The sequence below is a fragment of the Mesoplodon bidens genome, assembly GCF_964165515.1.
Source record: "Mesoplodon bidens genome assembly, chromosome: 8".
Lineage (NCBI taxonomy): Eukaryota > Metazoa > Chordata > Mammalia > Artiodactyla > Ziphiidae > Mesoplodon > Mesoplodon bidens.
The window spans coordinates 6,418,982-6,441,680 of NC_138165.1; the positions used below are offsets into that span (position 1 = coordinate 6,418,982).

The 22,699-nt window shown below is 41.9% G+C and overlaps 1 protein-coding gene across 3 annotated transcripts in view; it reads left to right on the forward strand.

The window, feature by feature from the left end:
* Positions 1 to 22,699, forward strand: part of CLASP1 (cytoplasmic linker associated protein 1) — a 268,761-nt gene that overhangs the window by 9,478 nt on the left and 236,584 nt on the right. For 2 of the 3 annotated variants that reach the window (XM_081241674.1, XM_081241676.1), the window contains exon 2: positions 14,996 to 15,034. The exons of the other annotated variant lie outside the window; for it this stretch is intronic. The gene's annotated coding sequence lies outside the window, so the exon portion shown is untranslated. The remainder of the gene's footprint in view (positions 1 to 14,995; positions 15,035 to 22,699) is intronic. 3 annotated transcript variants of the gene reach the window in all.

The window sequence follows — 22,699 nt, forward strand, 5'->3', positions numbered from 1 at the left end:
TTGGCGTTTCTGTTTTTCTTTGGGTTTTTGGCTTTCACCGCCTGCCCTCCTCAACCTCAACACCCTCCCACCCTGCCTTGTTTTCTTCCCTTGAGACAGGATTCAGGGATGTTGTGTGTGTATTGCAGCTTTGCTACTTGACGTGTAAGATACACTTAGTGAATGTGAGTTCCCTTTCTTTAGATTTTGTATAGTTACTTTTAAGTCTCCTGTGTTCAGATATAGATTATAAGGACCTTCAGAGTAGATTATATATCTCTGTTTTTCAATTTCCAACCTTCTTTTGTCCCCCATTCACTCTAGTGCCCAGTCCAGTACTGTGTTAAGTGATGTGCTTAACTTTTATTGACTGAATTGTGAAGCTAAACATAGATCTTTGTGAATACATTTGGGTAATCGCAGAAAATTATTCTTTTGTTGGGGGGGGCAGGTGGGGCTGTACCACGCAGCTTGTGGGATCTTAGTTCCCCAACCAAGGACTGAGCCAGGGCCCACGACAGTGAAAGGGCCAAGTCTTAACTACTGGACCACCAGGGAATTCCCAGAAAATTATTCTTAAAAGAATAATGATCAGTATATTATAAAGTTCTTTAAGAGTTTAAGTTCAGGTCCTTTTAAGTCATTTTCCAAATGTGGGGATTAATCATAGTATTGTGCCTTTTAAATGCCTTAGGAATTTTTTTGTATGTGACGTTAGCTATATGGATAAATGTCCGGCTGCATAATACGGTGTTCATTTCATGGATGATTAAAACATTTTTAACTTGTTATTTAAGATTATGATGAGTTTTAAATTGGGAATTTTACTCATTTTAGGTGTGATTTTGTATATCTGGACCCTGCCTTTTCATTTTTGACAGATGCTCTTTTTTAAAAAAATAAATTCATTTATTTATTTTTGGCTGCGTTGGGTCTTCGTTGCTGCGCGCGGGCTTTCTTTAGTTGCGGCGAGCGGGGGCTACTCTTCGTTGCAGTGCGCAGGCTTCTCATTGTGGTGGCTTCTCATTGTTGCAGAGCACAGGCTCTAGAGCGCGGGGCCTACAGTAGTTGTGGCACGCGGGCTCAGTAGTTGTGGCTCATGGGTTCTAGAGCTCAGGCTCAGTAGTTGTCGTGCATGGGCTTAGTTGCTCCGCGGCATGTGGGGTCTTCCCGGACCAGGGCTCGAACCCATGTCCCTGGCATTGGCAGGCGGATTCTTAACCCCTGTGCCACCAGGGAAGTCCCAACAAATGCTTTTAATTTCAAAAATTATTTTGAATTTGTATACAATGAGTGTATATTACTTTTCTAACGAGAGAATTAAGTATCATTAGAAAATCTTCTTTTGCCTAGAAATCTGAAAAGTTAACTAGTGGACAAGTATCTGATCTTTCTCTCTGGGTCCGTATTATCAGATTTCCCTCCATCACACTCTTTAGTGTTCAGTAGGGTCTAATGTTACTTGTCCTAAGTGATCAGACCTCCCTTGGGAGTCCATTTTGTAATCTGCCATCCAGATATCAGGGAGGGGAAGGCTCATTTTAAAGGTTGGCCTTTGGTGTTTTGTTTTCCAGTAGGTTTTGACTCCTAAGTAGATATTCCTTAGCTTCTTGTTATAAACACTTATCATGAGATACTGGTTATTCATCGTTGGGGGGGCAGGTAGGAAGGAGAGATGCTATTTTCTTTTGCTACCTCTGGCCTTATTTATGGAGAATTTGGGCCTGGTATGTATCTAAACCTAAGGCTATATCTTTGTCTAAAAAGTTTGACTTAAGAAGTATTTTTATCACTTAATAGATCACCCTCCAGACATAGGATCCCATTCTGAGGAGGGTGGCCCTTTCAAAAGAAATGCTCTCCTGCCAAGCTCGTGATGCGGGCTGACGGGGTGCTACTTCAGCCTGTTGCTGATTGAACTCGCCTGTTGGGAGCCATTGCCTGTGGCCTGTGACTGCGTTTATGAAGGGAACACGATGGGAAAAGCTTTTCTTACTCTCATTCACTTCAGAATTTGGAGTAGATTTCGGAAATTGCCACAGAAGCATTTGTTTAGACAGTGTAACAGTATTTAGCCAAATTGTGTAGTAATGGTTTTGTGGAATCATGAAAGCGTGACTAAGCCCTGGAAGATGAGGCGCACCTTGTAGTCATTTGCTCGCTAGATCTGTTTTGGGTGGCGTGGGTGACCGGAGGGGACACAGAAGGTGTGTACATAGGTGTTCATGAGGAATGGACCCAAAACACTGAAAGCCCTTAAGGAAAACCACTGCTGTTAAAATGAGAGAGTTTTTCTGGGGTGTATCTGGGTAATTAGTAGAGAATGCACTATGAACTCTGATGAGAATCTTCAACAGACTTCACTGTGTGCCTGAGGACAGAGAGCAGGGCTGTCAGCCCTGTTGCCAGAGAGCTCTGCCCCCAAGGCAGCGGGACAAGCAAGGAGTCCCCTGGTGAGCGTGCTGAGTTCAGTGTGGAAGGCTGAAGCGGGAAGGGCTTCTCGTGCGGCAGTGGGGAAGGATGTGTCCCTTCCTGTTTTCCTCGGAAGGATGTGAAGCCCTGAACAGGTCCACAGCCCCCTGGCTGTACACTCTGGGGCCTGGCTGTTGCCTTCCATTTATGAGAGAGCTATGTTGGCTGGAGACGGAGCTTGTGACAGGGGACAAGGAGCCTGACTCTTGGCCATGTTAACCCCACGGTCTAATGTTGTGAAGTGGCCAAGAAAGCACCCTAGCTGAGAGAAGGCTGAAACTAGCCTCTCACAGAGAACCCTGGGTCTTAGTAAAATCCGGACTCTTCTATTTTACTGGAATCATCAACTGATCAGTCATTCTGTTTTGGAATTTTTGGGGTGGAGTTAGACAGTATGCTTTTGGGAAATTGGTTGCTATTGAGATTGCATATGGATAGTTATGAAATTATTAAACTTATGTAATTTTTATTGTAGTCACAAGCTTATTACATGCATTATTGGCTGTAAAAAATTTTTTAAAGCATACCTCAGGGGTATTCTCGTGCGCCTGCAGTTTCCTTTCATCTTGTTTAAGTTACCTAGAAAGGAGAGATAGAACTGCTAGTTAAATGCATTAAAAATTTTAAATTATAAAATATTTATTTTTTGAACAGTTAATACATACACATGATTTAAAGATTAGGTTCCCTCCTCTGCTGTCTGTCATCTACCCTTCCCTGGAGACACTAATGTTATTAATTATATGTATGACAAAGTGCATATATATCTATGCCTTCCCCCACTCTCTTTTCTTGCACAGATGGTAGACTACTGAATTTTGCTTTTTGCTTTTTTTTTTGCTGCGTTGGGTCTTCGTTTCTGTGCGAGGGCTTTCTCTAGTTGTGGCAAGCGGGGGCCACTCTTCATCGCGGTGCACGGGCCTCTCACTATTGCGGCCTCTCTTATTGTGGAGCACAGGCTCCAGACGCGCAGGCTCAGTAGTTGTGGCTCACGGGCCTAGTTGCTCTGCGGCATGTGGGATCCTCCCAGACCAGGGCTCGAACCCGTGTCCCCTGCATTAGCAGGCAGATTCTCAACCACTGCGCCACCAGGGAAGCCCAGCTGTTTGCTTTTTTTTTTTTTTTTTACTTAATATATCTTGGAAATCAGTCTATGTCAGTATCAATACATTAAAGGCTTCTTCATAGTTTTTTGAAAATGAAGAGTATGGCTGAATAGTATGCCATTGTATGGCATACCGTAATTTACCCAGCCCTCTACTAAGGAACATTTAGTTTTTTCCAGTCTTTTGCATTTATAAAACTATGCTATAAAGAATAATCCTATAATAATTTATTTTCCATGTATATGAATGAATTCCTGTAAGTCGACATTTTGGGTTGAATGTTATGTGTCATTAAAATTTTGAGAGATATTGCCGAATTACACATCTTAGAGGTTTTAACAAAACCCGGCTGGCGATAAGAGAATCCTGTAGTTAGTACACTTAAAAATGTATTTTATAGAAACGTAGGACCTAAAAGTAATTTTGTAGACGTGTATGACTCTGTCTTGTGTTATTTTTGAATTAAAACACGGCTGTAGTTCAGTGATCAAAAACTAATTGAGCACTTTTCTTCTCATTACTTGTGTGATTTTGTTTTTTGCCTGCCTTTGATTTTGCAGGAATTTCATGGCTGGAAGAGCTTCAGAAATACACTTTGCTTCCCCATAGGTGTTACCAGTGCTGCCTGCTAGAGATGAGTATACTAGAGATGGACAATTTGCTGAATAACTAGCTTTTTAAATGTTTTCCGGTTCTTTGTAGTAACTGATGATGGCTGTGGCTTCAGGATTATGGTTCTTTTTGACTTTACAAATAACTTTCTGGGATTTATTGGACGCAATATGCTTATAGTAGAAAGAATATGAACATCTTAATGTTTTGAAATGTATATTTCCTTTGACGGGATACTGTATGTACATGGTTAAAAAAGTTTAAAAGGTGCCCAAGGATAGAGAGTAAAATGTAAGCCTTCCTCCACCCTTTTTATCATTCTTCCACATCCCATTCCCAGAGGCAGCCGCCGCTTCTAGCTTCTTGACTGGTCTTCCAGATAATCTGTGCGTGTGCAGGCTGGCAGCATTGCTCTGTTAGGACCACTGTTATTTTTTATTTTTTTTTAACATCTTTATTGGAGTATAATTGCTTTACAATGGTGTGTTTCTGCTTTATAACAAAGTGAATCAGTTATACACTTATTTTAAACATTTTTTTTTCTTTTTTAATTTTTTATTGACATATAGTTGATTTACAGTGCCGTGTTAGTTTCTGGTGTACAGCAAAGTGATACAGTTACACATATATTTTTCATATTCTTTTCATTATGGTTTATTACAGGCTATTTAATATAGTTCCCTGTGCTATACAGTAGGTCCTTATTGTTTATTTTATATATTGTAGTGTGTATCTGTTAATCCCAAACTCCTAATTCATCCCTCCCCACCCCCTTTCCCCTTTGGTAACCGTAAGTTTGTTTTCTATGTCTGTGAGTCTGTTTCTGTTTCGTAAATAAGTTCATTTGTGTCATATTTTAGATTCCACATATAAGTGATATCATGATATTTGTCTTTCTTTGTCTGACTTACTTCAATTAGTATGAGAATGTCTAGGTACATCCATGTTGCTGCAAATGGCATTATTTCATTCTTTTTTCGGCTGAGTAGTATTTCATTGTATATATGTACCACATCTTCTTTATCCATTCATCTGTCGATGGACATTTAGGTTGCTTCCACGCCTTGGCTATTGTAAACAGTGCTGCTGTGAAAATTGGGGTGCATGTATCTTTTCAAATTAGAGTTTTTGTCTTTTCCGAATATATGCCCAGGAGTGTGGGATTGCTGGATCATATGGTTAACTCTATTTTTAGTTTTTAAAGGAACGTCCATACTGTTTTCTGCAGTGGCTGCACCAGTTTACATTTCCAGCAGCCCTGTAAGAGGGTTCTGTTTTCTCCACACCCTCTCCAGCATTTATTATTTGTAGACTTTTTGATGATGGTCATTCTGACCGGTGTGAGGTGATATCTCGTTGTAGTTTTGATTTGCATTTCTCTAATAATTAGCGATATTGAGCATCTTTTCATGTGCCTATTGGCCATCTTTATGTCTTATTTGGAGAAATGTCTCTTTAGGTCTTCTGGCTGGTTTTTTTTTTTTTTTTTTTTTTTTGCGGTACGCAGGCCTCTCACTGTTGTGGCCTCTCCCATTGCGGAGCACAGGCTCCGGACGCACAGGCCCAGTGGCCATGGCTCACGGGCCCAGCCGCTCCGCGGCATGTGGGATCTCCCCGGACTGGGCACGAACCCGCGTCCCCTGCATCGGCAGGCGGACTCTCAACCACCGCGCCACCAGGGAAGCCCCTGGCTGTTTTTTGATTGGGTTGTTTGTTTTTTTATTATTGAGTTGTAAGAGCTGTTTGTATATTTTGGATATTAACCCCTTTTCGGTCGTATTGTTTGCAGATATTTCCTTGCATTCTGTAGGTTGTCTTTTCATTTTGTTTATGGTTTCCTTTGCTGTGCAAAAGCTTGTAAGTTTGATTAGGTCCCATTTGTTTATTTTTGTTTTTATTTCTGTTGTCTTGGAAGCCTGACCTAAGAAAACATTGGTACGATTTATGTCAGAAAACATTTTGCCATGTTCTCTTCTAGGAGTTTTATGATGTCATGTCTTATATTTAAGTCTCTAATCCGTTTTTAGTTTGTATATATGGTGTGAGGGAGTGTTCTAACTTCATTGATTTACATGCGGCTGTCCAGCTTTCCCAGCACCATTTGCTGAAGAGACTGTCTTTTCTCCATTGTATATTCTTACCTCTTTTGTCGAAGATTAATTAACTATAGGTGTGTGGGTTTATTTCTGGGTTTAACATGTATTTTTAAAAATTATATAAACAGTACATTTTCATTGTAGAAAATAAGAGTGTTAATGCTTTGGTATGTTTCTTTCCATACTTTTTCTGTGTACCAAGAATATAAGTGACTACTTTTTATTTTACAAACAAAAAGGACATCAGAAACATGGAGTTTTCTAGTTTGCTTTTTTCACTAAACTGATTGTAGATATTTTTCCAGGGCAATAAGAACACATTTTTACTTTGGTTTTCAATGATTGAGTGGTATGCTATTGTTTGGATGTACTGTAATTTCTTTCCGAATTTCCTGTTCTTGAACACTTATTTTCATTAAAAAGTCTTTTTCACGAACAGCTGCAGTGAACAACTTGATATATACATTTTAGAATACTTAACAAATTATTTCCTTAGATGAATTCCTAGATTTGGACCTGTTGGCTCAAGACATAGTTAAAGGTTATTGATAGAGGTTTCCAAATTGCCCTAGATAGTTATGAATTTTATTCTCATCAGCAGTGTATTAAAATGTGTATTTGATTATATTCAATTACATTCTTTTTTTTTTTTTTTAATTTTCATTTATTTTATTTATTTATTTTTGGCTGCATTGGGTCTTTGTTGCTGCGCGCGGGCTTTCTCCAGTTGTGACGAGCGGGGGCCACTCTTCGTTGCGGTGCGCGGGCCTCTCATTGTGGTGGTTTCTCTTGTTGTGGAGCACGGGCTCTAGGCGCGCGGGCTTCAGTAGTTGTGGCTTGCAGGCTCTAGAGTGCAGGCTCTGTAGTTGTGGCGCACACGCTTAGTTGCTCCGTGGCATGTGGGATCTTCCCGGGCCAGGGCTCGAACCCGTGTCCCCTGCATTAGCAGGCAGATTCTCAACCACTGCGCCACCAGGGAAGCCCTACATTCTTTTTTTAAAATATTAATTAATTAATTAATTTTTGACTGCGTTGTGTCTTTGTTGCTGCACGCGGGCTTTCTCTAGTTGCGGCGAGCGGGGGCTGCTCTTCGTTGCAGTGCATGGGCTTCTCATTACGGTGACTTCTCTTGTTGCGGAGCACAGGCTCTAGGTGCGTGGGCTTCAGTAGTTGTGGCACGTGGGCTCAGTAGTTGTGGCTCGCGGGCTTTAGAGTGCAGGCTCAGTAGCTGTGGCGCACGGGCTTTGTTGCTCCGTGGCATGTGGGATCTTTCTAGACCAGGTCTCGAACCTGTGTCCCCTGCATCGGCAGGTGGATTCTTAACCATTGCACCACCAGGAAGTCCTCAATTATGTTCTTAAGTGATTTTTTTTGTTTAAATGTAGGACTAGAGTTAGGTTTTTAGGCATTTTAAAGAAAACCATGTTAGTGATGAGTAGGAATAAGTCAGTGTTGGAAAAATATTGAGGTAATCACAACTCAGTTTGGAAATCGAGCATCTGTATGTACAGTTCAGTACATACTAATATAGACAAGGAACAGATCTCTTTTTGTGCTTTTCTTTTGGATTTTTTTTCCTGAATCCATAAAATATGAATGTAAAAAGGTTATTGTAGTAATAGCAGTGTTCTGTTATAATTGATCTGAGAAATATAGCAAAATTTCCCTAGCTGTTACGTGTAAGCTTAGTAGAGTACAGATTTAAAGTCTATATGCTTGAAATCTGGTTGAATGGTGGGTGGGTAGGAAGCCGTATGTGAAGCTGTGTTTTCAGTGTTTCCAGTCCATCAGATTCTGCATCTTCAGTCTGAATCTTTCTGGACCAAGGAATAGAAGCAAGGGAAACGATTTGGGCGTGAGACACAGTAGCAGAGCATGTGTTTTCATGGCAGTGTGCGCCTAAGACAGAGCTTTACACAGGGGTGACCTTATGTTTATTTCATCGTTGTAGTCTTTCCTTTTTCTCTACTAAGGAGTCATCAGAAAAGTAGCTAATCTTCCAGGAAAGCACCTTGATGTCCTGTTGGAATATATCCTTCACTTGTCTTTCCCTCCCCAGTGGACCTGGAATTCGTTGACGGCTTGGCTGGCACATTGGTATTTAAGGAACTTTAGGAAACTAGGACCAAGAGCCTGTCCACATCATGTACATCTTTTCACTTTTTTCCTCTTTTCATTTTGGCATAGTTATAGATTCACAAGAAGAGGCAAAAATAATACAGAGAGTTTCTCTTCACCATTCACCTAGTTTCCTCCAATGGTTATATGTTACCCTTTTTCTTCTCTCTCTTTCCTATTTTTGATCAGCCCTTTGGCATCTGTGGGAAATACTGAGCTCTGAGCTAATGATTGCTGATTGCTCTCCTAGGTTTACTTCTGGGGGTGCATACGGTTCTTCCTCTTCCTTTGTTCCTTGTTTCTGGAACCCCTGCTTAGTATGTGTGCTGTGCCGGGACAGGTTGCTTCTCTCTGTTCAGGCTCTTGTGCTCTAATTTTGGGATCATTAAGTGTGGTGGATATATCCTTCCTGTGTAGGTCTTTTTCCTAAGTTATATATACTCAGGTCTAAAGTACTGAGACTTGTGTGTATTCTTGGTGAGAAGCAGCAGCTGTGACTTGGTGGAAATAGCCCTGGATTTGGAATTAGAAGCCCAGGTTCAAATATTGATTCTGTTTCATACTTGTGTGACCCTGGAAGTTACTTTGCTTCTGAATCTGTGAAATAGGCATGACGGTAACGATCTTACAGAGGTTTTGTTGGGGAATAAAGAAGGTGGCATTTTTATAATCACTTAGTGCATTAGAAAGCGCTATTTCAAATGTGAAGTACCTATGCTTATTTTTAATTGCTGAAATGAAACCCAAAATTTAAACCACTGCTGCAGTACTTCTTAGCTTGACTTCTTTATTCAGTAAAAGAGAAAAACTCTGCTTTTATATCCCAAGCTTTTTACACCTTCTGTCTTCACATTGAATAACCCATACTTAATAAGGTTTTCTTTTTTTCCACTGGGTGTAACCCAGCTCCCTTGGGAAATTTGGGATAGCCATGTCAGCTGTCACGCTATCAAATGACATATCAAATGCCCTGCTCTCTTATTTACTTAAGTCTGGAGATTTTATGTGTCAGAAACCTGTTAGAAAATCTCTCGTGTGGGTATATGTGCTCTTTTCTGCTTACCTTTTTAGTAGGTTTCACTCTTAGAAACCAGCCCTTAATATGGTGCTAGAAACTGAGATTTTTATTTTTAAAGGGGAGACCTGATTTTTATTTATATACATGTATAAATATATATATGGAATAAGTAGTCAGTATAAAAGTGGGGGATAATATGAAAAATTTAAGATGTCCATAACTGGCAGTTTTTTTCTTAAATGTGATCTAGTTGCAGATAAACTCTTTTAAATCATTAAGGGACAGATATCTATAGAACAGCACAGCCAAGAACAGTGAATGCATGCTGTTCTCAAGAGCATGTGAAACATTCTCCAGGATAGATTATATGTTATGCCATAAAACAAGACTCAATAAACTTAAAAGGACAGAAATGATTCAGAGTGTGCTCTGACCACAATGGGATGAAATTAGATATCAGTAACAGAGGGAAATTGGGAAATTCACAAATATGTGGAAATTAACCAACACACTCCTAAGTCACTAATTGGTAAAAGAGGAAATCACAAGGAAAATTAGAAAATAGTCTGCGATGACAGAAAACAGAAACAAAACATAACATGGTGGTAATGGTTGCACAGTGATGTGAACGTACTTAATGCCACTGAGCTGTACACTGAAAAGTGGGTAAAACAGTAAATTTTCCGTATGTTTTTCCACAATGAAAAGAAGAACCTTGCCATTCATTCATTGTTCAACAATAAATATTTAACACCTGCTATGCTCCATGCACAAAATTAAACAACGTACCATAACCTCGGGGATGCAGTAAAAGCAGCGCTCAGAGGGAAATTTATAGCTATAAATTCGTATATGAAAAAAGAAAGATCTTAAATCAGTAATCTAAACTTCCATCTTAAGAAACTGGTAAGAGAGCAAACTAATCCAAAAGCAAGCAGAAGGAAGAAAAAATAAATACTAAATTAGAAATAAATGAAATAGAGAAAAAAGCAAAAATCAACAGATTAAAAATTGAAAAGATCAACAAAATTGACAAACCTTAAGCTAGTCAAGCTAGTCTGACCAAGAAAAACAAGGACAAGACTCAAATTAATAAAATCAGGTATGAAAGAGAAGACATTACTACTGATCTTACAGAAATAAAAAGGAATATGAGAGAATACTAGGAACAATTATATGCCGACAAATTAGACAACCTAGATAAAGTGTATGCATTCCTAGAACAGCATTACTGAGATTGACTCAAGAAAAAATAAAACATCTGAATAGTCCAATAGCAAGTAAAGAGATTTAATTAACAATCAAGAAACATCTCACAAAGAGCTCCAACTCAGATGACTTCACATTTGGTGATTCTACCAAATATACCACATGCAAATTCTTTGCAAACTCTTTCAAAATAAAGAGGAGGCTGGGGTGCTTCCTGGTTCATCGTTTGAGGATGTTATTACTGTTAACCAAACCATACAAAGACATCGTAGGAAAAGAAAATTACAGACCAGTATCCTTTATGAATATAGATGCACAAAAAAATCCTCAGCAAAATACTGGCAAACTGAGTCCAGCACCAGATCAGAAGGATTATACACTGACCAACTAGGATTTAACCCAGGAATGCAAGGTTGGTTTAACAGCTGGAAATCAGTGTAACCATAATAATAGTAAAGGACAAAAACCACATTATCTCAATAGCTGCGGGAAAAGCATTTTAGATGGTAAAAACACTCAACAAACTAGGAATAGAAGGGAACTTCTCAATGTGATAAAGGCCATTGATGAAAACCCACAGCAGCTGCCATACTTAGTGATAAAAAATTGATTTTTTCTCAAGATCAGGAACAGGACAAAGATGTCCTTTTATGTCACTTCTATTCAGCATTGTACTGGAGCTTCTAGCCGGGGCAATTAGGCAAGAAAATGAAATAAAAGGCGTCTAGGTTGGAAAAGAAGTAAAACAATCTATTTGCAGATGATGTGATCTTGTATATAGAACACCCTCAGGAATCCACTGTAAAACAATTAGAGCTGGGCTTCCCTGGTGGCACAGTGGTTGAGAATCTGCCTGCCAATGCAGGGGACATGGGTTCGAGCCCTGGTCTGGGAAGATCCCACATGCTGCGGAGCAGCTAGGCCCGTGAGCCACAACTACTGAGCCTGCGCGTCTGGAGCCTGTGCTCCGCAACAAGAGAGGCCGCGACAGTGAGAGGCCTGCGCACCACGATGAAGAGTGGCCCCTGCTCGCCACAACTAGAGAAAGCCCTCGCACAGAAACAAAGACCCAACACACACGTAAATAAATAAATAAATAAATAAATAAATAAATAAATAGATAGATAGATAGATAAATAACAAAAACAATTAGAGCTAATAAGTTCAACTAGGTTTTAGGATACAAGATCAATATAAAAAATCAGTTGTATTCCTATACACTGTCAATCAATAATCCAAAAATGAAACTAAGAAAACAATTCCATTCATAAAAGCATCAATAAGAATAGAAAAATTAGAATAAAGTTAAGGAAGAAATGTAAAACTTACATTCTGAAACTATACAACATCACTGAAAGAAATTAAAGATCTAAATAAATAGAAAGACATCCTATGTACTTGGATCAAATGACCTAGTATTGTTAAGATGGCACTATTCCCCAAATTGATTCAACATACTCCCTATTAAAATCCCAGCTGTCTGTTCTGCAGAAGTTGACAAGCTGATCTTCATATTCATATGGAAATACAAGGGACCCTGAATAGTCAAAACACTCTTGAAAAGGAAGAACAAAGTTGGAGGACTTTAATAACTTACTGCAAAGCTACAGTAATCAAGACAGTCTGGTACTGGCATAAAGGGTAGGGTAGACATACAGATCAGTGGAATAGAATGTAAGTCCAGAAATAAATCCTTACATTTATAGTCAATTGATTTTCAACAGGAGTGCAAAGACAATTCAGTGAGGAATAGTCTTTTCAACAAATGGTGCTGGGACAAGTTGATATCCACATGCAAAAGAATGAATTTGGACCCTTTCCTCACTCATATATGTAAATGAACTCAATCATAGACCAGAATGTAAGATCTGAAACAGTAAAACTCTTAGAAGAAAACATAGATGCAAATCTTCATGACCTTAGATTAGGCAGTAGTTTCTTTTCTTTCTTTTTTATTGTGGTAAAATAGGCAGTGGTTCCTTAGGTATGACATCTAAAACACAAGCAACAACAACAACAAAATAGGCAAATTGGACTTTATTAAAAATTTAGAACTTTATGTTTCAAATGACACCATCAAGAAAATGAAAGCACACCCCACAGAATGAGAGAAAATATTTGCAAATCATTTATCTGGTAAAGAACTTTTATCCAGAGTATATAAAAATGCATACAATCAACAATAAAGACAACCCAGTTAAAAACATAAGCAAAGAGTATTTTTGTGTGTTTTGTTTTTTGGCCGCGCCACATGGTATGTGGGATCTTAGTTCCCCGAACAGGGATTGAACCTGCACCCCCTGCATTGGAAGTGCAGAGTCTTAACCACTGGTCTTCCAGGAAAGTCCCGCAAAGAATTTGATTAGACATTTCTCCAAAGAAGATGTCCAAATTGGCCAACAAGTCCATGAAAAGAAGCCCAACACCCAGAGTCGTTAGGGAAATGCCCATCAAAGCCACAGTGAGATGCCACTGCATACCCTCTAGGATGGCTATGATAAAAAAGATGGACCATAAGTATTGCTGAAGATGTAAAGAAATTGGAACCCTCATATACTGCTGTGGGAATATAAAATGGTGTAGCCACTTTGCAAAACAGTTTGGCAGTTCTTCAAAACCCTAAATATAGAGTTATAGCCTATATTCTAGTTAACACTCCTATTTGTATATCAAAGAAAATTGGAAACCTGTCCACACAAAACTTGTTCAGGAATGTTTATATCATTATTCATACTAGCCAAAAAGTAGAAACATTCCAAATATCCATCAGCGGATAATTGTATGAACAGACTGTGGTACAGCTATTCAATGGAATATTATTCAGCCATAAAAAGGAATGAAATACTGATCCATGCTATGAGGTGGATAAACCTTGAAGATAGTATGCTAAGTGAAAGAAGCCAGATATGAAAGACATATTTTATGACTCCATTTATATGAAGCGTCCAGAGTAGGCAGATCCATTCCATCAGAAAGTGGATTATTGGTTTTCATGGGTTTGGGAGAGGGGGTTGGAGAGTGACTGCTAAAGGATGATAGGGATTTCATTTTGGGGTGATAAAAATGTTCTGGAATTAAGTAGTGCTGATGGGCACACAACTTTGTGAACAAATTTAAAATCGCTGAATTACATACACTTTATTATTTTTTAACATCTTTATTGGAGTATAATTGCTTTACAATGGTGTGTTCGTTTCTGCTTTATAACAAAGTGAATCAGTTATACATATACATGTGTTCCCATAGCCCCTCGCTCTTGCGTCTCTCTCCCACCGTCCCTATCCCACCCCTCTAGGTGGTCACAAAGCACTGAGCTGATCTCCCTGTGCTATGCAGCTGCTTCCCACTAGCTATTTTACATTTGGTAGTGTATATACGTCCATGCCACTCTCTCACTTTGTCCCAGATTACCCTTCCCCCTCCCCGTGTCCTCAAGCCTCTCTACGTCTGCGTCTGAACCTAGGGGCAGTACGTACGCTTTAAAAGGGAGAATTTAATGATATGTGATATATATTTCAATAAAGCTGTTACTAAAAATCACTGAGGAGTCATTCAAGTTTAAGGATCTGTTTTCCATTGGTATAGTAAACAAACGGGAAAAAAAAGCTGGTCACAGCTATGAAACTGTAAATGAAGCTCTCTGAAAAATACCACAGAAGTAAATGTTGCTAGCCTGAGTGGAAATTTAGGTCCCCTCTTTCTAGAGGAGCCAGCGTATTGGTTAGTGTCTGGGATGAGCCTTGTTTCTCCAATAAGCTGGCTCCCTGCTGAGGTCTCCTGTTTTTACGTAAGACCCTTCCTTGGGAATCTGTAATCTATATTATTACTATTCTTTCCTGTCTGGGGTAACTGCCTTGGTAATGTAACAGCTTGGTATGCTGATGTTGACATCCGTCTTGTGTATATCATTGGGAGAAGAAAAGTCAGCAGTCAGTAGGGAGGTGTCTTTGTTGTCAGTTTGGGTTTCACAGTTCTTTTTTTTAAAAAAAAAAATATATATATATATATTTAAATTTTATTTATTTATTTTTGGCTGTGTTGGGTCTTCGTTTCTGTGCGAGGGCTTTCTCTAGTTGTGGCGAGAGGGGACCACTCTTCATCGTGGTGCGTGGGCCTCTCACTGTCGCGGCCTCTCTTGTTGCGGAGCACAGGTTCCAGACGCGCAGGCTCAGTAGTTGTGGCTCACGGGGCCAGTTGCTCCGCGGCATGTGGGATTCTCCCAGATCAGGGCTCGAACCCGTGTACCCTGCGTTAGCAGGCAGATTCTCAACCACTGCGCCACCAGGGAAGCCCCGGTTTCACAGTTCTTGAATGAATAAGATGAATGTTATTAAATAACTGCTTTTCTCTTTTAAGACTTTTAAAAATGTCTCTTTTCTTCTTAGAAAATATGAAGAGTAGAGGAAATTATTAAGAAGTAGGAGGTAAGCTCTCAAACCTATTACTCAGAAGCTACCTATTAATCTTTTACATACTCTATGTTTGTTCTTTTCTGTAATTTTTTTTACATGTGGGCTATATCATACTATATGTATATAAATGTCATACATTGTATATGCTATATGTGTAACTATGTATATGCAATTTAATGCAGTTTCACATCCTTATTTGTTTAGTTAATTACTAATTTTATTGCAGGTATGTTATGTATTTTTTTTCCCACATAGACTTAAGCTTTACAATTCTTTTGAAGAAGTTAAAACTTGTTTTGGATTTTTAAAAGTTCCAGACAATTTTAAACGCACAGAGAAGTGAAGAGAATGGTGTAACAAATTCTCGTGTACCTATCAACATGCGTCAGCAGTTTTCAGTGTATGTCCGTGTTGTTTCATCTTTGAGGAGTAGAATAAAAATAGAAGCAATTCTTCTTGTTATAAACCTGCCATAGGAGAAGCAAAAATAAAATTAAAACTATGTTCTACTTTTATAGTTCACAAAGAAAAAAATATTTAAAATATCTGAAAGATTTTAAAGAAATTACTTCATTAAAATACTAGTGAAGGCAAGTAGTAACCATTATGAATGAATAACTTATCTGGCACTTGTGCAGTGTATTTATTTTCTCCTATTATTTTTTATAGTATGTATACAGTAATATGGAGCTGCTTTTTTTTTTTTTGGTACTTATTTGTGTTTTCCATTGTGTAGTTTTCTACCACATAATTTGTGGAAGTAACTAATCCACCAATTCCATCTTTTTGGGAATTTAAGTCTTTCTTCGTATTTTACACTTCACTGATAGTTACACATTTTATTCCATAATACTGAAAGAGAGATTTTCCTCCATCATGAAATGGTAATGCCTGGTTTTTGAATAATACTTTTCTCTTTGTAATTATAAAAGTAACATATTTTCTATATTCATCATAGAAAAAAATTAGAAAATACAGAAAAGTACAAAGGAAAATCTGTAATCTTAGTACCAGAAATTAACCAACGTTAATGATTTATTTCTGTTCATATGACCTGCGCTTTTAATATGGTGAACTTTCTTCTGTTACTCACTTTTGGGCATTTACATCTTACATTATGGTTGTTTTTTTTGTCATGACTTCACTGTAGTTAATTATTATTCACACTGGGGTGAGTGATAGAGAGAAGAGGGAGTTCAACTGATTTTTTTCCCCCGTTGCACAATATTCTTATGATAACTTGAGGAACTGCAGATTTTAATGCTCTCTCCAAGGTAAATAATTGTATGCCCACCCGAAGTCTCGTGATTCTGCATTTCAAAGATGACGTGTACAGAACTCCCTGGAGACCACAGCACTGTTGGCCTTTGGTGCTGGAAGTTGACTGCTGGTCCTTGTCTGTTCTCAGTCTTTCTGGTCTGAGCCAGACTTTCTGAGAATAAGAACTCTTTTAAAAATATATATATATATTTATTTATTTATTTGGCTGTGCTAGGTCTTAGTTGTGGCACGAGGGATCTTCGTTGTGGCGTGCAGGATCTTTTGTTGCGGTGCACAGGCTTCTTTCTAGCTGTGGCATGCAGGCTCTAGAATGCACGGGCTCAGTGGTTATGGCCCACAGCCTCTCTGGTTGTGGCGCATGGGCTGTAGAGTGCACAGGGTTAATTGCCCCGTGGCATGTGGGATCCTAGTTCCCTGACCAGGGATCGAACCTGCATCCCCTGCATTGGAAGGTGGATTCTTTTTTTTTTTTTTTCTTTTTTTTTTTTGTGGTACGCGGGCCTCTCACTGTTGTGGCCTCTCCCGTTGCGGAGCACAGGCTCCGGACACGCAGGCTCAGCGGCCATGGCTCACGGGCCCAGCGCTCCAGGGCATGTGGGATCTTCCCGGACCGGGGCACAAACCCATGTCCCCTGCATCGGCAGGCGGACTCTCAAGCACTGCGCCACCAGGGAAGCCCTGGAAGGTGGATTCTTAACCACTGGACCACCAGGGAAGTCCCAAGAACTCTTTTTAGTGTTCAGCATCACAGGGCTCTATGTAAGTGGAATTTCTGGTATCTGTTAATTGAGAAAATTTTTCAAAATAAGAATTTAGAAATACTTTTTACATTATTTTTGCATTTAAAGATTCATAACTGCATTGCATAAGTTTGAAAATACGGCTAGGAATACTTAGGTCATGGATAATGCATGGCTTTTGTCTGCACTAATTCTCAGGCAGACTTTAAATAATTAATTATTTAATTAATTAATTTTTGGCTGTGTTGGGTGTTCGTTGCTGCATGCGGTCTTTCTCTAGTTGCAGCAAGTGGGGGCTACTCTTCGTTGCGGTGCGCGGGCTTCTCATTGCGGTGGCTTCTCTTGTTGGGGAGCACAGGCTCTAGGCGCCTGGGCTTCAGTAGTTGTGGCACGTGGGCTCAGTCGTTGTAGCTCACAAGCTCAGTAGTTGTGGCTCGCAGGCTCTAGAGCACAGGCTCAGTAGTTGTGGTGCACGGGCTTAGTTGCTCCACGGCATGCAGGATCTTCCTGGACCAGGGCTCGAACCCATGTCCCCTGCACTGGCAGGCAGATTCTTAACCACTGCGCCACCAGGGAAGTCCCTCTCAGACAGCCTTTAATCACTCCACCCTCTCACCTCAGGGGTGGGGGTCAGTAGTGTTTGCAGGTTGGGAACCAGTGCTCTGGCCTTGCCAAATGGCTTGTTTTCCCTTGAGCAGGCCATCGTCTGTTCTTTTTTGTGTTTTGTCCATATGTATTTGCACATTCCTTTTATCTGAAATGTTTTTGTGCACTTTTCCTATCCCCCCATTCCTCCCCCACCCCAAGAAGAAATTGAACTCTACTAATGACTGCCAATGACTGTTTTCTTCTGATTTTCAACTCAAGCAAACTTCATTCATTCAAAAACTATTTCTCGAGTGCCATGTTTGTACAAGGCATGGTTGTAGGCATTAGGTGAACAAGATAAGCAAGGTCCCCTCTTTCATAAGTGACAGTCCTGTGGGAAAGTCAGACAGCAAATAGGTAAACAAACATGCGATAAATTACAACTTGTCATAAATGCTTTGAAGAGAACAGGATGCAGTGACAAGGGACCGACCCCCTAGAGTGGTCTTTAAAGGGCTTGCTGAGGAGGTGACATTGAAGCTGAAGTGACAGCCAGGCCAGCGCAGGCATAAGGAGAATGTTTCAGGCATTAGGAACAGCAAGAGATAAGGCCCCAAAGTGGTAAAGAGTTTGGCACCGAAAAGAGGCCCGTGCCTGTGACTGGTGTTCAGAGGTATTTGGCTTGGACATTCACATTTGGGAGTCATCAGTTTTATAGGCATTTAAAAAATTCATGGAAATGGATGCTTATTATTTTGGGGTGAGCTTTGGGAGAGGAGCAGAGATGGTTAAAGAAACTTGAGGAGGTGCAGCCAGAGAAGTAGCAGGAAGGCATGCTCATTTGTGGGAAATTTTTAGGAAGGAAGGAGGGGTCAGTTTTGGGATGCCTCCGAGAGGCGGGGTTAGTGAAGTAGGTCTGCCAGCAGGGCCATCACTGGTGCTCCTGACCAGGGCGGCTGCAGTGGACGGGTGGCAGGGGGCCCGAGGGGAGGGCCGCAGGGTGAACAGAGAGTGCCTCCGTGCAGCTCGCGCGTGTAGACAGCTGCTTACAGGGGCTCCGCCGTCCCTGGTGTCGCTGATGGAAGGCCTGTGAGCTCCAGGGGCCTTGAGGAAGTGTCTCAGCTGCCGGGAGTGAGCCCACAGAGGGGAGCTTGCAGGTAGATGCTGGAGAGCAGGCAGCTGAACAGGTAGAGGGGGCCGCCCCGGGTCGCTGGTGACCGTCCCAGGTGTCTCATCCTGCCTGCTTTACTGAGCGAGCAGCAGGTGAGCCGGTCAGGAGGGAACTGCAGGGTCGGGTAGACGGGCGCCTGCGGAGAAGCTGGGAAAGCTCTTTGGGAGAGAAAGGCAAGCAGAGTTGCCAGAGAACGCGAGCTGGAAGGCTGCTGGTGGCGAAGGGCTTTCTGAAGTTTGAGATCAGTTTAAAACCAGCCTGGTTGGGTATGTGTGTCTTCTCTTCCGCATGGTCACCCCGCAGGCCCGAGAAGGCAGCCGCTTCAGTGTGTCTGCTCCACCCAGGGTTCAGGATTACTAGGCAGTGACTCCCGAGAGAGAGACAGTGGAGGGTAGCTCCATGCTGTTGACTCCCCCGTGGGATTTAACGCAGACTCAAAGGAAGGTGAGACTGGGAACGAGTTTATGGAATCAACGAGGTTGAGGCAATGCACTTGAACAAGAGAGCTGGGGGATGGGCAGTTGTGGCGGGAAAGGAGGGTGGCATGGCAGGGCACCGAGGACCAGGCCAGGAGGGCCTGCTGGGGCCGAGAAGGGAAGGCTGGAAGGAGCGGGTGTTGTCAGCCGAGGGGTGGAGAAGCCGCTACAGGAGATGAGAGGAGCTGGGGAAGGAGGCAGCCAGGCCGGAGCCCGCATCCGCAGTGGGTGAGGAGTGACTGGGGGAGTGACGCGTGAGAGCCGGAGGGGCGGCGGGTGCTGCATCTGCCTGGTGTGCGTGGCGGGGGCCCGTCCTGAAGTGCCCCGCTGAATTCCCTCAGGCAGCCGCTTCTCCTTTGTCTGCCACCGTAGTACCATCTACAGGCCCCCGGCCTAGGACCTGTCCCTGTACCACCACCACCGCCTGCTTTTCTGTCTCCTTTTCTGTCTCATCCTTCTTCCAGGCAATGACCTCCTTGAGGGCCTTGACCAAGTCTTACCTTTTGTGCTTTCCAGGAGTTAGCCTGGGACACTTGTCACACCACCTTCTGGGCTTTCCAGGAGTTAGCCTGGGACACTTGTCACACCGCTGGCCCAGGGTCTGTTCACTGAGTGACCGTGTGGCTGCCAGTGAGTGGGCTGTGGGATGCCCAAGGAAGCGAGAGACTCACTGCTGGCGGGGCACGGCCGGGCGTCTTTAAAGGTTCACACCATATCGTAATTATACAAATGATCATAAGGCAAAAAATGTCTTATTGATAGAAACAACTGCTTTTGCCTAGTGTGGATTGGTTCTGCTCGTTTCTAGCTTTCGGGGTTGGCTTGTCATTATGATGCCTGCTTTCTACATATTTTCCAGGGAAATGTTTGATGTGCTCTTGATTCACTGGTGCTGATCATTTAAAGTGTACCACTTGATGCTGTGATGTGGAATATTATTTTATTAAAGCTTCCTGAGTGCTTTGTAATTTGATTTCTTGTTTCTCAATCCTCTACTTCTCGTGCCCCATATAACTTTAACATTTTCATCTTTGAGTTATTAAGTACCCATGCTTTGAACTTTCAGTGAGTCAGTAGTATTGTAGTATAACAAAAATAATACTAACTTTGGGGCCAGGCAGATCTGATTTGCAGTTACCGCCCGACAGTTATTAGCTTTAAAATCTTGGGCAGGGTTTTTTTTTTTTTTTTTTTTTTTGAGGTACGCAGGCCTCTCACTGTTGTGGCCTCTCCTGTTGCGGAGCACAGGCTCCAGACGCACAGGCTCAGCGGCCATGGCTCACGGGCCCAGCCCCTCCGCGGCATGTGGGATCTTTCCGGACCGGGGCACAAACCTGTGTCCCCTGCATCGGCAGGCGGACTCTCAACCACTGCGCCACCAGGGAAGCCCCTGTTTTTCAAAAAAATTTTTTTAGCCTAACCTTTCTAAGCTTCATTTCTTTATCTTCAAAGTGGGAGTAATGGGAATGCCCTGGCGGTGCAATGGTTAGGACTCGGCACATTCACTGCCGTGGCCTGGGTTCAATCCCTGGTCGGGGAACTAAGATCCCACAAGCTGCACGACCAGTAAAAAAAAAAGTGGGAGTAATAACGCTTGCCCATCTCAGAGGTATCTCACCATCTCTGTTGCCACACTTCTTCCCTCAACCATTCACAAGTTTCCACATCCCTCACTTGCTTAGGCTTATTCCCCCTGTTAAGTGCCATAACTGATGTAGGATGTCCTGTCCATGTTTCGAGACAAAGCTTAAACTGAGCCTTGTCTGACTGGTTTTGACTTGGTCATTCCAGGCCTTCTTGATCCATCCCTTCTCTAAACAACCACAGTACTTATTCATAGCCCTTATTTGGCAGGTGTGGCATTCTATCTGTGAAGTCTGCTAACTGTGCATCCTGTGTTTGTGGGTTTTTTTTTGTTTTTTGTTGTTTTTTACTATTTATTTGTATATTTGGCTGCACTGGATCTTAGTTGTGGCATGCAAGATCTTCGTTGCGGCACACGGGGCCTTTTAGTTGTGGCATGCGGGATCTAGTTCCCCGACCAGGGATGGAACCTGGGCACCCTGCATTGGGAGCATGGAGTCTTACCCACTGGACCACAAGGGAAGTCCCTGTGTTTGTGCTGAATTCTCACATTGACAAGCTTTTTGTGAGTATGTATCTCTTGTTCTCGCCAAGTAAGGTGGAAGCGTTTTCAAGTCAAGTCATAGATTATAGTTATTTCTTTTGTATCTTCTGTAATGAGATGTGATATATGATAAATTGATGGTTAAATAAAAGTAATCAAGATAATGGGCAAACAGAGAAGACAAATGTATTTACCCCATCCATGTAGTCATTCTACAGATACCCACTACACATATGGCTACATGTATGTTAGGTTGAAGCACGTGTGTAATATTTTGTGGCTCCTGGTAACTGGTAGAATCCATTTCCTCACACTTTTGTTCTGGGCTGACCTTGTGACTTGCTTTGACCCATAGAATGCTGCAGAAGTGATTTGCACGTTCTGTGTCCTGGGCCTTGAGAGGCCTGGCCACTTCCCTTCGCCGTCTTGGAATGTTCCAACCACGTATAATGAACTGCAGTCTCTATGACTGAGTGGTGAGGTCACGTGTGGCAAGAGGTCCAGCCAACAGCCAGCATCAGCGCCTCAGACATGTGGGTGATGCCGCTGTAGACTCTTCAGCTGCAGTCAGGCTGGCAGATAACAGCAGCTGCCTGAGTGATCCCAGGCAAGATTAGCAGGAGGACCTGCCCGCTGAGCCCAGCCAGTCTATACACTTAGGAGAAATATTGACTCATTGCTGTTTTCGGTCACGAGTGAAAAGGGTCCTACCTTGGACTTCTCTTATGGAGAAGCCTGTAGTAGACGCAGAAGATCAGAGCTCACAGCTGGTTCTCTGCCCCTGTCCTCGGCACTTGTCTATGGTTGTGGCCCAAGTGCCACAGAGTAGGGACCGTAAGTAAGGGATCGAGAGAGGATCTATTTTTTATTATTTATTTATTTTAATGTAAAGTACTTCTTATTTTATTTTATTTTTTGGCCACGCCACGTGGCATGTGGCATCTTATTTCCCTGACCAGGGATCGAACCCGGGCCCCCTGCCTGGGAAGCGCAGAGTCTTAACCACTGGACCTCCAGGGAAGTCCTGGAGCTATTTCTGAAAAACGCCCTGTGCAAGCCCTTCCCACCCTTAATCTTACTTAATGAGTGTGGAGCCAGTATTCTTCCCGTTGCCACTGAGGACGTGGCAGGGTCAGGACTGGAGGCCGTCTCACGTGTGTACATTACGTCAGGCTGTCCTGCTGGGTGCTTCTTCCTTCTTGCTGAACCTGGTATTTTTTAACTTTTTCCTGCTGGCCTGCAGCAGAGTTGGGCTGCGTCTTGTGATGTAATTGTAAATGCTTAGGAAACTCT